Source organism: Lemur catta, chromosome 2 (genome assembly GCF_020740605.2).
Source record: "Lemur catta isolate mLemCat1 chromosome 2, mLemCat1.pri, whole genome shotgun sequence".
NCBI classification, from domain to species: Eukaryota; Metazoa; Chordata; class Mammalia; order Primates; family Lemuridae; genus Lemur; species Lemur catta.
Window position 1 is genome coordinate 36,156,193 of NC_059129.1, and position 13,716 is coordinate 36,169,908.

The 13,716-nt window shown below is 54.9% G+C and overlaps 3 non-coding genes and 3 pseudogenes across 3 annotated transcripts; all 6 read right to left on the reverse strand.

Moving 5' to 3' along the window:
• Positions 1 to 1,658: 1,658 nt before the first annotated feature.
• Positions 1,659 to 1,790, reverse strand: LOC123633546 (annotated as a pseudogene).
• Positions 1,791 to 2,992: 1,202 nt separating this feature from the next.
• On the reverse strand, positions 2,993 to 3,111 carry LOC123633800. Its single transcript, XR_006733800.1, has one exon. It is a non-coding gene; the product is annotated as a 5S ribosomal RNA (ribosomal RNA).
• Positions 3,112 to 6,581: 3,470 nt separating this feature from the next.
• LOC123633561 lies at positions 6,582 to 6,713 on the reverse strand (annotated as a pseudogene).
• Positions 6,714 to 7,915: 1,202 nt separating this feature from the next.
• Positions 7,916 to 8,034, reverse strand: LOC123633812. Its single transcript, XR_006733803.1, has one exon. It is a non-coding gene; the product is annotated as a 5S ribosomal RNA (ribosomal RNA).
• A 3,470-nt stretch (positions 8,035 to 11,504) lies between these two features.
• LOC123633547 lies at positions 11,505 to 11,636 on the reverse strand (annotated as a pseudogene).
• Positions 11,637 to 12,831: 1,195 nt separating this feature from the next.
• LOC123633816 lies at positions 12,832 to 12,950 on the reverse strand. The gene has a single exon (XR_006733807.1). It is a non-coding gene; the product is annotated as a 5S ribosomal RNA (ribosomal RNA).
• Positions 12,951 to 13,716: the final 766 nt, after the last annotated feature.

Below are 13,716 nucleotides of genomic sequence, written 5' to 3' on the forward strand. Positions count from 1 at the left end.
GAAAACAATGTAGCATAAATGGATATGAATCCACACTGGCGTCATTCAGGAGCAAGCGTATTCTCTGAGGAGCACGTACCAGAGAGAAGATAGGGCACGTGTGACCAGGAATCGTCTAGGGTAATACTCACGGGAGCCCTGTGTACACGGACCTAGTCAAAGATCGGATAAAGATATTTCGATTGCTTCGTGCAGTGCCATTCTATAGCAGTGCTGATGAACTGCAGCTTCCTGTGTCAGCAAGGAGTATTCCCCAAACAGAAGGTTTCCCCTGGCACACAAGTTACCCAGAATGCATCCACAATGGTTCCACATGTATTATATAAACTGTGAAAATAACAAACTACCTCAATGAGACAGTCCTATAACAGAGAGCAAAAACTTTAAAAGGAAAAGCAAGCAAAATGCTGACAGTCGAGATGGGATTTGTTGGGGAGAAGTGTTTCTTTGGTTGCATGCCTTCAGGAAAAGATACACAGCGGCTTGCGACCTATGAATAAACTCCCAGTTTTATAAGGTGAGTGGTAGAGTTTTGGTACAGTTAACTCGATTTAATCTAATAATAATAATTATTATTATTATTATTATTATTATTATTATTATTATTCAACATGTCCATTTCCCTAATTAAAAGAAAAGGAGAAAGAAACAGATTGTAAGTTTCTAGTTATAAACCCTGTTTAAATTTGATTATTTATTAATTTGGGGGAAATGATTAGTTTGGGGGCTCTGTGTCCATCTATCGAGGAATACAGTATAGCCTCTCCATCGATTTGGGCCATCATTTATGTTTGTTACTAAGTTTTCCATCTAAGTTGGCACGTTTTTCCCGTAGGTGCTGTGTAGATTCTCTGTGACTTTGACTGTGATCCTTTTTAAAAATTGCATTCATTATTGTGTATTTGCTAGGAAATAAGAAATATCGAAACTATCGATTGAACGTTGATTTCATGTAGAGCTGTCTTGCGGGACTCACCTAGGCTTTCTACAGGTCTCCCATGCCTAGGGGCAAACAGTGTATTTTGAGAACCGTAGGAGGTGAGGACAATGAACGAGGTGATTTTTCCTTTCCCACCTATTATTAGTGTTTTCCCTTGTTTTAGTGTGTATTTTAGAGCGTCTGTTGCAGTATTGACCAGAAGAATCTCATTATCAACACCCTGGTCTTGCTCGTGACTTTCCAAAGAATGTTTTTACTTCTGAATCCTTAAGACTATTTTCTAAGGATTTAGACTTTTGAAAAGAGTTTCCAGATGTCTTCTCTTCTGGATTCTTAAATTATTTTATCGTGAACGAATGGCCAACTGTTCAGATTCTATTCTTCTGCATATATGGATAGGATCAAATTTCTCCTCTCATAGGGTAACGTGGTCGTCTACTTGGACAACCTTAGAATTTGTCCTGAATTCAGAGCCGGTCCGTCAGAAGTTCCGGAGGCCCGGACCTGCGGCAGGTGTCTGAGGGGCGACAGCCTCGGGGACTGAGCCTCCACATGTCAAACCTGACCCTCTCTCCAGGGGCCACGGGACAGGGTCCGGGCCGGCCGGGGGCGGGAGCCGGGGCGGGCGCGGAGGGCGGAGGGGCCCCGGGCCACCCCACCCCACCCCACCCCCGTTTCCAGCCCAGGGGGGTGGGACAGAAAAAGAGGCACAGCAAAAAGCCTAGGGCACCCGGTATTCCCAGGCGGTCTCCCATGCAAGTACTAACCGGGCCCGACCCTGCTTAGCTCCCGAGATCAGAGGGAATCGGGCGGGCGGGCGCGTTGCGTTCGGGGTGGTATGGCCACAGAGGCCGGCGGCCGCCCCCGGACGCCTCAAGAGGCCGAGCTGCTGCTACGCGTCCCTCCCTGCCCAGTCGGGTCCCTCCCGCCGCCCTGGCCCTTCGCTAGCCCACCTGCCCCTATGGGGGGGCGGGCGCAGGCGGAGCCTGACGGGTCTCGCGCGCACCCCCCTGCCCCACCCGAACCGCGGACGCACCGCCGTCGCACATCCCAAGGAGCAGACCCACGGGCACGCGCGCAGGGACAGACTTCCACGCGTGGGGGCGGAGGGCCAGAGCCCGAGAGTGCGCGCGAGAGGGCCCTCCGCCGCCTCGCGCCAGGGCACGGCGGGGAGGGGCTTGCGGGCAGGGCCAGGACAAGGAGGCAGGGCCGTGGCTGCCGCTGGTCCTTCACCCGGAGGTCCTGAAGACGTGCAGTGTCCCCCCCCACCGCGCCACCCCACCCCCGTCTGGGGAGGACCGTTCTGCCCCGATTCCCGTCAGGGCCTGCGTGTGGCAGCAGGCCCCGCGCGGGGGCGGGGCCGGGGGCGGGGGGCGGGGGGGCCAGAGCCGGCTATCCTGTTGCACCGTGGGGTGGGGTTTGGGGTGGGTTGCCACGGGTCGGGGGGCCGGTGGGTCGTTTGGGTTTGGGTGGGAGTGCTCCGCGTGTGTCCTCTCTGCCCGGGTGGCCGGCGACTTGCCCTGTGCGGTGCGCCGGTGTGTCTCTCGGGAGCCCCGGCGGCGGCGAGGAGCCCGCCCGGCGTGAGGCCCGGGCCCGAGGCCCGGGTGTGCGGCGGAGAGGAAGTCCACGGTGGGCTGGGGGTCCGGGGGCCCAGGGCACGGTTTGCCGCCGTGGGCTGTCCCGCGCCGGGTGCAGGGGATGTCCCGGAGTGCGGGGCGGGGCCGGAGAAGAGACCCAGCGGCACTTAGGGATCCCGCCGCCCGGCCCGGCCCCGTGTGGGGCCCAGGGCTGGGGCTCGGCTGCCGGCCGAACGGAAGGGCTGGGACGCTCTGCTGCTGCCGCTGCCGCCGCCGCCGCCGCCGCCGCCGCCGCCGCCGCCTGGCGGTGCTGCTGCAGCGGGGGAGAGGGGAGGAAGGCCCGGGCGGGGGCAGCGGGCCGCGCCGGGGGGCCGGGGGCCGAGCGCGAAAGGGGGGGCGGGCGCGGAGCGCGGGGGGCCCCCCACCCCCCCCCGACCCCCCACGGGCCGGCGGGCGGGACAAAAGAAGAGGCAAAAGCCTACAGCACCCGGTATTCCCAGGCGGTCTCCCATCCAAGTACTAACCAGGCCCGACCCTGCTTAGCTTCCGAGATCAGACGAGATCGGGCGCGTTCAGGGTGGTATGGCCGTAGACGGCGGCGGCCGGCCCCGGACGCCTCAAGAGGCCGAGCTGCTGCGACGTGGCCCTCCGGGCCCAGCGCCCCGACCCCCACCCCCGACACCCCCGCGCCGTCCTGCAGCCCCGTAGCCTTCAAAGCCTTGCTCGGCAGCTGCTACACAGCACAGAAGCAACACTTTGCCGCAGACACATATACAAATCACAGCAAAAATCAAAGACTCAATAGGACATCTCTTCAAAGCACGGAGGACACAAACGGGAGGTCAACGTGTGACTTGTCAGATTCTACAGACGGCAGGAGCCCACATGAAGGCTCAGGGAAATATTCCAAAGGAGTGGGACATGGCTCCGAGCTCCCCGGACATGAGCAGACTGGCTTCGGCTGACAGCAGCTCTTAGATTGTCACAGTGGAGCCAGGAAAGTAGAAAGTTCCTTCCTCGCCTTTCCTGCTTGGCGCAGTAGCAAGTAGTCCACGGTGATACGGTGAATGGATACGATTATTGTGTGGCATCACGCAAAGAGCGAATGCTGTGGGTGTCTTTGAGAACTGGGAATTTGGGTGTGAGAGAAAGAGGTGAAATCGATAAAGTATAGAGTAAAAAGCCTCTAATTTCTCAGTTTCCATTTGGATTCTCAGTGTAAGCTCAATGTATTTTTCTTTAGTTTTTTAATCTAATTCTATTTTATTGTTTAGTTTTTAGTTGTTTCCCATGGAAAGTGCTGAGAAATAGGTGCAAACTCAACAGCAGTGCATTTCACCAGCATCTAGGTCGTGGTCTCCACAAACCATTGTTATTAAACGGTCCTAAGACTTACTGGAGACATAGGCTGACTTCAAGTCTGGGGCGGGAAATGGACGCTTCTTATGCTGGGAAGCGTGGATGCTATGACATCCAACAGGACGAGGGTCACGTCAAAAGACACAGGAACCAGAATGAGTAGACTCCCGTTTGCCAAACACAGGACAGTCTGATCACCAGTAAGTATAATAATTGCAAGATATCGAAACACATTAAATATGCTTAAATCCACGATTACACCCCTCACAGCGGCAAAACTGACTCGGGTCACTGTGGACAGCGGTAGGAAACAAAGGGAAATGGTGACAGCCGGGGCCGCCCCCAACTAGTTGGGATGTGTGGACACTCTTTCAAAAGACATCTCAACCCATCACCATGTATGCACTGTATTTGCACTGGATTCAAAGAAACTGAAGTGAGTGTATGTGTCTCAGGGAAACGCAGACATCGAGTACTTGCTGTTATCTCTAATACGGTTAAATGTTTAGATGGAATAATGTGGCTGTGATTACACTGAAAAAGGAAAGAAAGCCTCCACCTTTGATAGAAACATATTGACCCTTTATCGATGGAGGGATATTACTAAGGGGATCATGAACTTAAGGTAGGAGGGGTATAAAAGAAACAAGATCTGGCTGGCCAAGGGTTGGTGATTTCTTGAGTCAGGGTAGTGAGTATGTATTCTACTATTCTGTCTGTTTTTGTTTCTATTTCAAATTTCCCATAATAAAAAGTGTCAAAAGATACCACGAAGAGGGTAAAAAACAAGCCGCAAACAGGACAAGGCATCTGTAGCGCATATACTTGGCAAGATATTACTATTACAGAATATCTATGTGTAATATGCTTCGTACGCATTTGGCACTGTATCCTCACTATTAATCAGGGAAATAGGAAATAAACAATGAAGCAAGGTGTAGTTTCAAACTCACCAGATTGAGGAAACTTAAAAAACCGATCGCTGTGTTGGCTGGGAGGAAAACTCTTACCCACACCCTGCTGATACGGGAGGTGAAGTGATAGAACCATTTGGAAAACAATGTAGCATAAATGGATATGAATCCACACTGGCGTCATTCAGGAGCAAGCGTATTCTCTGAGGAGCACGTACCAGAGAGAAGATAGGGCACGTGTGACCAGGAATCGTCTAGGGTAATACTCACGGGAGCCCTGTGTACACGGACCTAGTCAAAGATCGGATAAAGATATTTCGATTGCTTCGTGCAGTGCCATTCTATAGCAGTGCTGATGAACTGCAGCTTCCTGTGTCAGCAAGGAGTATTCCCCAAACAGAAGGTTTCCCCTGGCACACAAGTTACCCAGAATGCATCCACAATGGTTCCACATGTATTATATAAACTGTGAAAATAACAAACTACCTCAATGAGACAGTCCTATAACAGAGAGCAAAAACTTTAAAAGGAAAAGCAAGCAAAATGCTGACAGTCGAGATGGGATTTGTTGGGGAGAAGTGTTTCTTTGGTTGCATGCCTTCAGGAAAAGATACACAGCGGCTTGCGACCTATGAATAAACTCCCAGTTTTATAAGGTGAGTGGTAGAGTTTTGGTACAGTTAACTCGATTTAATCTAATAATAATAATTATTATTATTATTATTATTATTATTATTCTTCAACATGTCCATTTCCCTAATTAAAAGAAAAGGAGAAAGAAACAGATTGTAAGTTTCTAGTTATAAACCCTGTTTAAATTTGATTATTTATTAATTTGGGGGAAATGATTAGTTTGGGGGCTCTGTGTCCATCTATCGAGGAATACAGTATAGCCTCTCCATCGATTTGGGCCATCATTTATGTTTGTTACTAAGTTTTCCATCTAAGTTGGCACGTTTTTCCCGTAGGTGCTGTGTAGATTCTCTGTGACTTTGACTGTGATCCTTTTTAAAAATTGCATTCATTATTGTGTATTTGCTAGGAAATAAGAAATATCGAAACTATCGATTGAACGTTGATTTCATGTAGAGCTGTCTTGCGGGACTCACCTAGGCTTTCTACAGGTCTCCCATGCCTAGGGGCAAACAGTGTATTTTGAGAACCGTAGGAGGTGAGGACAATGAACGAGGTGATTTTTCCTTTCCCACCTATTATTAGTGTTTTCCCTTGTTTTAGTGTGTATTTTAGAGCGTCTGTTGCAGTATTGACCAGAAGAATCTCATTATCAACACCCTGGTCTTGCTCGTGACTTTCCAAAGAATGTTTTTACTTCTGAATCCTTAAGACTATTTTCTAAGGATTTAGACTTTTGAAAAGAGTTTCCAGATGTCTTCTCTTCTGGATTCTTAAATTATTTTATCGTGAACGAATGGCCAACTGTTCAGATTCTATTCTTCTGCATATATGGATAGGATCAAATTTCTCCTCTCATAGGGTAACGTGGTCGTCTACTTGGACAACCTTAGAATTTGTCCTGAATTCAGAGCCGGTCCGTCAGAAGTTCCGGAGGCCCGGACCTGCGGCAGGTGTCTGAGGGGCGACAGCCTCGGGGACTGAGCCTCCACATGTCAAACCTGACCCTCTCTCCAGGGGCCACGGGACAGGGTCCGGGCCGGCCGGGGGCGGGAGCCGGGGCGGGCGCGGAGGGCGGAGGGGCCCCGGGCCACCCCACCCCACCCCACCCCCGTTTCCAGCCCAGGGGGGTGGGACAGAAAAAGAGGCACAGCAAAAAGCCTAGGGCCCCCGGTATTCCCAGGCGGTCTCCCATGCAAGTACTAACCGGGCCCGACCCTGCTTAGCTCCCGAGATCAGAGGGAATCGGGCGGGCGGGCGCGTTGCGTTCGGGGTGGTATGGCCACAGAGGCCGGCGGCCGCCCCCGGACGCCTCAAGAGGCCGAGCTGCTGCTACGCGTCCCTCCCTGCCCAGTCGGGTCCCTCCCGCCGCCCTGGCCCTTCGCTAGCCCACCTGCCCCTATGGGGGGGCGGGCGCAGGCGGAGCCTGACGGGTCTCGCGCGCACCCCCCTGCCCCACCCGAACCGCGGACGCACCGCCGTCGCACATCCCAAGGAGCAGACCCACGGGCACGCGCGCAGGGACAGACTTCCACGCGTGGGGGCGGAGGGCCAGAGCCCGAGAGTGCGCGCGAGAGGGCCCTCCGCCGCCTCGCGCCAGGGCACGGCGGGGAGGGGCTTGCGGGCAGGGCCAGGACAAGGAGGCAGGGCCGTGGCTGCCGCTGGTCCTTCACCCGGAGGTCCTGAAGACGTGCAGTGTCCCCCCCACCGCGCCACCCCACCCCCGTCTGGGGAGGACCGTTCTGCCCCGATTCCCGTCAGGGCCTGCGTGTGGCAGCAGGCCCCGCGCGGGGGCGGGGCCGGGGGCGGGGGGCGGGGGGGCCAGAGCCGGCTATCCTGTTGCACCGTGGGGTGGGGTTTGGGGTGGGTTGCCACGGGTCGGGGGGCCGGTGGGTCGTTTGGGTTTGGGTGGGAGTGCTCCGCGTGTGTCCTCTCTGCCCGGGTGGCCGGCGACTTGCCCTGTGCGGTGCGCCGGTGTGTCTCTCGGGAGCCCCGGCGGCGGCGAGGAGCCCGCCCGGCGTGAGGCCCGGGCCCGAGGCCCGGGTGTGCGGCGGAGAGGAAGTCCACGGTGGGCTGGGGGTCCGGGGGCCCAGGGCACGGTTTGCCGCCGTGGGCTGTCCCGCGCCGGGTGCAGGGGATGTCCCGGAGTGCGGGGCGGGGCCGGAGAAGAGACCCAGCGGCACTTAGGGATCCCGCCGCCCGGCCCGGCCCCGTGTGGGGCCCAGGGCTGGGGCTCGGCTGCCGGCCGAACGGAAGGGCTGGGACGCTCTGCTGCTGCCGCTGCCGCCGCCGCCGCCGCCGCCGCCGCCGCCGCCGCCTGGCGGTGCTGCTGCAGCGGGGGAGAGGGGAGGAAGGCCCGGGCGGGGGCAGCGGGCCGCGCCGGGGGGCCGGGGGCCGAGCGCGAAAGGGGGGGCGGGCGCGGAGCGCGGGGGGCCCCCCACCCCCCCCCCGACCCCCCACGGGCCGGCGGGCGGGACAAAAGAAGAGGCAAAAGCCTACAGCACCCGGTATTCCCAGGCGGTCTCCCATCCAAGTACTAACCAGGCCCGACCCTGCTTAGCTTCCGAGATCAGACGAGATCGGGCGCGTTCAGGGTGGTATGGCCGTAGACGGCGGCGGCCGGCCCCGGACGCCTCAAGAGGCCGAGCTGCTGCGACGTGGCCCTCCGGGCCCAGCGCCCCGACCCCCACCCCCGACACCCCCGCGCCGTCCTGCAGCCCCGTAGCCTTCAAAGCCTTGCTCGGCAGCTGCTACACAGCACAGAAGCAACACTTTGCCGCAGACACATATACAAATCACAGCAAAAATCAAAGACTCAATAGGACATCTCTTCAAAGCACGGAGGACACAAACGGGAGGTCAACGTGTGACTTGTCAGATTCTACAGACGGCAGGAGCCCACATGAAGGCTCAGGGAAATATTCCAAAGGAGTGGGACATGGCTCCGAGCTCCCCGGACATGAGCAGACTGGCTTCGGCTGACAGCAGCTCTTAGATTGTCACAGTGGAGCCAGGAAAGTAGAAAGTTCCTTCCTCGCCTTTCCTGCTTGGCGCAGTAGCAAGTAGTCCACGGTGATACGGTGAATGGATACGATTATTGTGTGGCATCACGCAAAGAGCGAATGCTGTGGGTGTCTTTGAGAACTGGGAATTTGGGTGTGAGAGAAAGAGGTGAAATCGATAAAGTATAGAGTAAAAAGCCTCTAATTTCTCAGTTTCCATTTGGATTCTCAGTGTAAGCTCAATGTATTTTTCTTTAGTTTTTTAATCTAATTCTATTTTATTGTTTAGTTTTTAGTTGTTTCCCATGGAAAGTGCTGAGAAATAGGTGCAAACTCAACAGCAGTGCATTTCACCAGCATCTAGGTCGTGGTCTCCACAAACCATTGTTATTAAACGGTCCTAAGACTTACTGGAGACATAGGCTGACTTCAAGTCTGGGGCGGGAAATGGACGCTTCTTATGCTGGGAAGCGTGGATGCTATGACATCCAACAGGACGAGGGTCACGTCAAAAGACACAGGAACCAGAATGAGTAGACTCCCGTTTGCCAAACACAGGACAGTCTGATCACCAGTAAGTATAATAATTGCAAGATATCGAAACACATTAAATATGCTTAAATCCACGATTACACCCCTCACAGCGGCAAAACTGACTCGGGTCACTGTGGACAGCGGTAGGAAACAAAGGGAAATGGTGACAGCCGGGGCCGCCCCCAACTAGTTGGGATGTGTGGACACTCTTTCAAAAGACATCTCAACCCATCACCATGTATGCACTGTATTTGCACTGGATTCAAAGAAACTGAAGTGAGTGTATGTGTCTCAGGGAAACGCAGACATGGAGTACTTGCTGTTATCTCTAATACGGTTAAATGTTTAGATGGAATAATGTGGCTGTGATTACACTGAAAAAGGAAAGAAAGCCTCCACCTTTGATAGAAACATATTGACCCTTTATCGATGGAGGGATATTACTAAGGGGATCATGAACTTAAGGTAGGAGGGGTATAAAAGAAACAAGATCTGGCTGGCCAAGGGTTGGTGATTTCTTGAGTCAGGGTAGTGAGTATGTATTCTACTATTCTGTCTGTTTTTGTTTCTATTTCAAATTTCCCATAATAAAAAGTGTCAAAAGATACCACGAAGAGGGTAAAAAACAAGCCGCAAACAGGACAAGGCATCTGTAGCGCATATACTTGGCAAGATATTACTATTACAGAATATCTATGTGTAATATGCTTCGTACGCATTTGGCACTGTATCCTCACTATTAATCAGGGAAATAGGAAATAAACAATGAAGCAAGGTGTAGTTTCAAACTCACCAGATTGAGGAAACTTAAAAAACCGATCGCTGTGTTGGCTGGGAGGAAAACTCTTACCCACACCCTGCTGATACGGGAGGTGAAGTGATAGAACCATTTGGAAAACAATGTAGCATAAATGGATATGAATCCACACTGGCGTCATTCAGGAGCAAGCGTATTCTCTGAGGAGCACGTACCAGAGAGAAGATAGGGCACGTGTGACCAGGAATCGTCTAGGGTAATACTCACGGGAGCCCTGTGTACACGGACCTAGTCAAAGATCGGATAAAGATATTTCGATTGCTTCGTGCAGTGCCATTCTATAGCAGTGCTGATGAACTGCAGCTTCCTGTGTCAGCAAGGAGTATTCCCCAAACAGAAGGTTTCCCCTGGCACACAAGTTACCCAGAATGCATCCACAATGGTTCCACATGTATTATATAAACTGTGAAAATAACAAACTACCTCAATGAGACAGTCCTATAACAGAGAGCAAAAACTTTAAAAGGAAAAGCAAGCAAAATGCTGACAGTCGAGATGGGATTTGTTGGGGAGAAGTGTTTCTTTGGTTGCATGCCTTCAGGAAAAGATACACAGCGGCTTGCGACCTATGAATAAACTCCCAGTTTTATAAGGTGAGTGGTAGAGTTTTGGTACAGTTAACTCGATTTAATCTAATAATAATAATTATTATTATTATTATTATTATTATTATTCTTCAACATGTCCATTTCCCTAATTAAAAGAAAAGGAGAAAGAAACAGATTGTAAGTTTCTAGTTATAAACCCTGTTTAAATTTGATTATTTATTAATTTGGGGGAAATGATTAGTTTGGGGGCTCTGTGTCCATCTATCGAGGAATACAGTATAGCCTCTCCATCGATTTGGGCCATCATTTATGTTTGTTACTAAGTTTTCCATCTAAGTTGGCACGTTTTTCCCGTAGGTGCTGTGTAGATTCTCTGTGACTTTGACTGTGATCCTTTTTAAAAATTGCATTCATTATTGTGTATTTGCTAGGAAATAAGAAATATCGAAACTATCGATTGAACGTTGATTTCATGTAGAGCTGTCTTGCGGGACTCACCTAGGCTTTCTACAGGTCTCCCATGCCTAGGGGCAAACAGTGTATTTTGAGAACCGTAGGAGGTGAGGACAATGAACGAGGTGATTTTTCCTTTCCCACCTATTATTAGTGTTTTCCCTTGTTTTAGTGTGTATTTTAGAGCGTCTGTTGCAGTATTGACCAGAAGAATCTCATTATCAACACCCTGGTCTTGCTCGTGACTTTCCAAAGAATGTTTTTACTTCTGAATCCTTAAGACTATTTTCTAAGGATTTAGACTTTTGAAAAGAGTTTCCAGATGTCTTCTCTTCTGGATTCTTAAATTATTTTATCGTGAACGAATGGCCAACTGTTCAGATTCTATTCTTCTGCATATATGGATAGGATCAAATTTCTCCTCTCATAGGGTAACGTGGTCGTCTACTTGGACAACCTTAGAATTTGTCCTGAATTCAGAGCCGGTCCGTCAGAAGTTCCGGAGGCCCGGACCTGCGGCAGGTGTCTGAGGGGCGACAGCCTCGGGGACTGAGCCTCCACATGTCAAACCTGACCCTCTCTCCAGGGGCCACGGGACAGGGTCCGGGCCGGCCGGGGGCGGGAGCCGGGGCGGGCGCGGAGGGCGGAGGGGCCCCGGGCCACCCCACCCCACCCCACCCCCGTTTCCAGCCCAGGGGGGTGGGACAGAAAAAGAGGCACAGCAAAAAGCCTAGGGCACCCGGTATTCCCAGGCGGTCTCCCATGCAAGTACTAACCGGGCCCGACCCTGCTTAGCTCCCGAGATCAGAGGGAATCGGGCGGGCGGGCGCGTTGCGTTCGGGGTGGTATGGCCACAGAGGCCGGCGGCCGCCCCCGGACGCCTCAAGAGGCCGAGCTGCTGCTACGCGTCCCTCCCTGCCCAGTCGGGTCCCTCCCGCCGCCCTGGCCCTTCGCTAGCCCACCTGCCCCTATGGGGGGGCGGGCGCAGGCGGAGCCTGACGGGTCTCGCGCGCACCCCCCTGCCCCACCCGAACCGCGGACGCACCGCCGTCGCACATCCCAAGGAGCAGACCCACGGGCACGCGCGCAGGGACAGACTTCCACGCGTGGGGGCGGAGGGCCAGAGCCCGAGAGTGCGCGCGAGAGGGCCCTCCGCCGCCTCGCGCCAGGGCACGGCGGGGAGGGGCTTGCGGGCAGGGCCAGGACAAGGAGGCAGGGCCGTGGCTGCCGCTGGTCCTTCACCCGGAGGTCCTGAAGACGTGCAGTGTCCCCCCCACCGCGCCACCCCACCCCCGTCTGGGGAGGACCGTTCTGCCCCGATTCCCGTCAGGGCCTGCGTGTGGCAGCAGGCCCCGCGCGGGGGCGGGGCCGGGGGCGGGGGGCGGGGGGGCCAGAGCCGGCTATCCTGTTGCACCGTGGGGTGGGGTTTGGGGTGGGTTGCCACGGGTCGGGGGGCCGGTGGGTCGTTTGGGTTTGGGTGGGAGTGCTCCGCGTGTGTCCTCTCTGCCCGGGTGGCCGGCGACTTGCCCTGTGCGGTGCGCCGGTGTGTCTCTCGGGAGCCCCGGCGGCGGCGAGGAGCCCGCCCGGCGTGAGGCCCGGGCCCGAGGCCCGGGTGTGCGGCGGAGAGGAAGTCCACGGTGGGCTGGGGGTCCGGGGGCCCAGGGCACGGTTTGCCGCCGTGGGCTGTCCCGCGCCGGGTGCAGGGGATGTCCCGGAGTGCGGGGCGGGGCCGGAGAAGAGACCCAGCGGCACTTAGGGATCCCGCCGCCCGGCCCGGCCCCGTGTGGGGCCCAGGGCTGGGGCTCGGCTGCCGGCCGAACGGAAGGGCTGGGACGCTCTGCTGCTGCCGCTGCCGCCGCCGCCGCCGCCGCCGCCGCCGCCTGGCGGTGCTGCTGCAGCGGGGGAGAGGGGAGGAAGGCCCGGGCGGAGGCAGCGGGCCGCGCCGGGGGGCCGGGGGCCGAGCGCGAAAGGGGGGGCGGGCGCGGAGCGCGGGGGGCCCCCCACCCCCCCCCGACCCCCCACGGGCCGGCGGGCGGGACAAAAGAAGAGGCAAAAGCCTACAGCACCCGGTATTCCCAGGCGGTCTCCCATCCAAGTACTAACCAGGCCCGACCCTGCTTAGCTTCCGAGATCAGACGAGATCGGGCGCGTTCAGGGTGGTATGGCCGTAGACGGCGGCGGCCGGCCCCGGACGCCTCAAGAGGCCGAGCTGCTGCGACGTGGCCCTCCGGGCCCAGCGCCCCGACCCCCACCCCCGACACCCCCGCGCCGTCCTGCAGCCCCGTAGCCTTCAAAGCCTTGCTCGGCAGCTGCTACACAGCACAGAAGCAACACTTTGCCGCAGACACATATACAAATCACAGCAAAAATCAAAGACTCAATAGGACATCTCTTCAAAGCACGGAGGACACAAACGGGAGGACAACGTGTGACTTGTCAGATTCTACAGACGGCAGGAGCCCACATGAAGGCTCAGGGAAATATTCCAAAGGAGTGGGACATGGCTCCGAGCTCCCCGGACATGAGCAGACTGGCTTCGGCTGACAGCAGCTCTTAGATTGTCACAGTGGAGCCAGGAAAGTAGAAAGTTCCTTCCTCGCCTTTCCTGCTTGGCGCAGTAGCAAGTAGTCCACGGTGATACGGTGAATGGATACGATTATTGTGTGGCATCACGCAAAGAGCGAATGCTGTGGGTGTCTTTGAGAACTGGGAATTTGGGTGTGAGAGAAAGAGGTGAAATCGATAAAGTATAGAGTAAAAAGCCTCTAATTTCTCAGTTTCCATTTGGATTCTCAGTGTAAGCTCAATGTATTTTTCTTTAGTTTTTTAATCTAATTCTATTTTATTGTTTAGTTTTTAGTTGTTTCCCATGGAAAGTGCTGAGAAATAGGTGCAAACTCAACAGCAGTGCATTTCACCAGCATCTAGGTCGTGGTCTC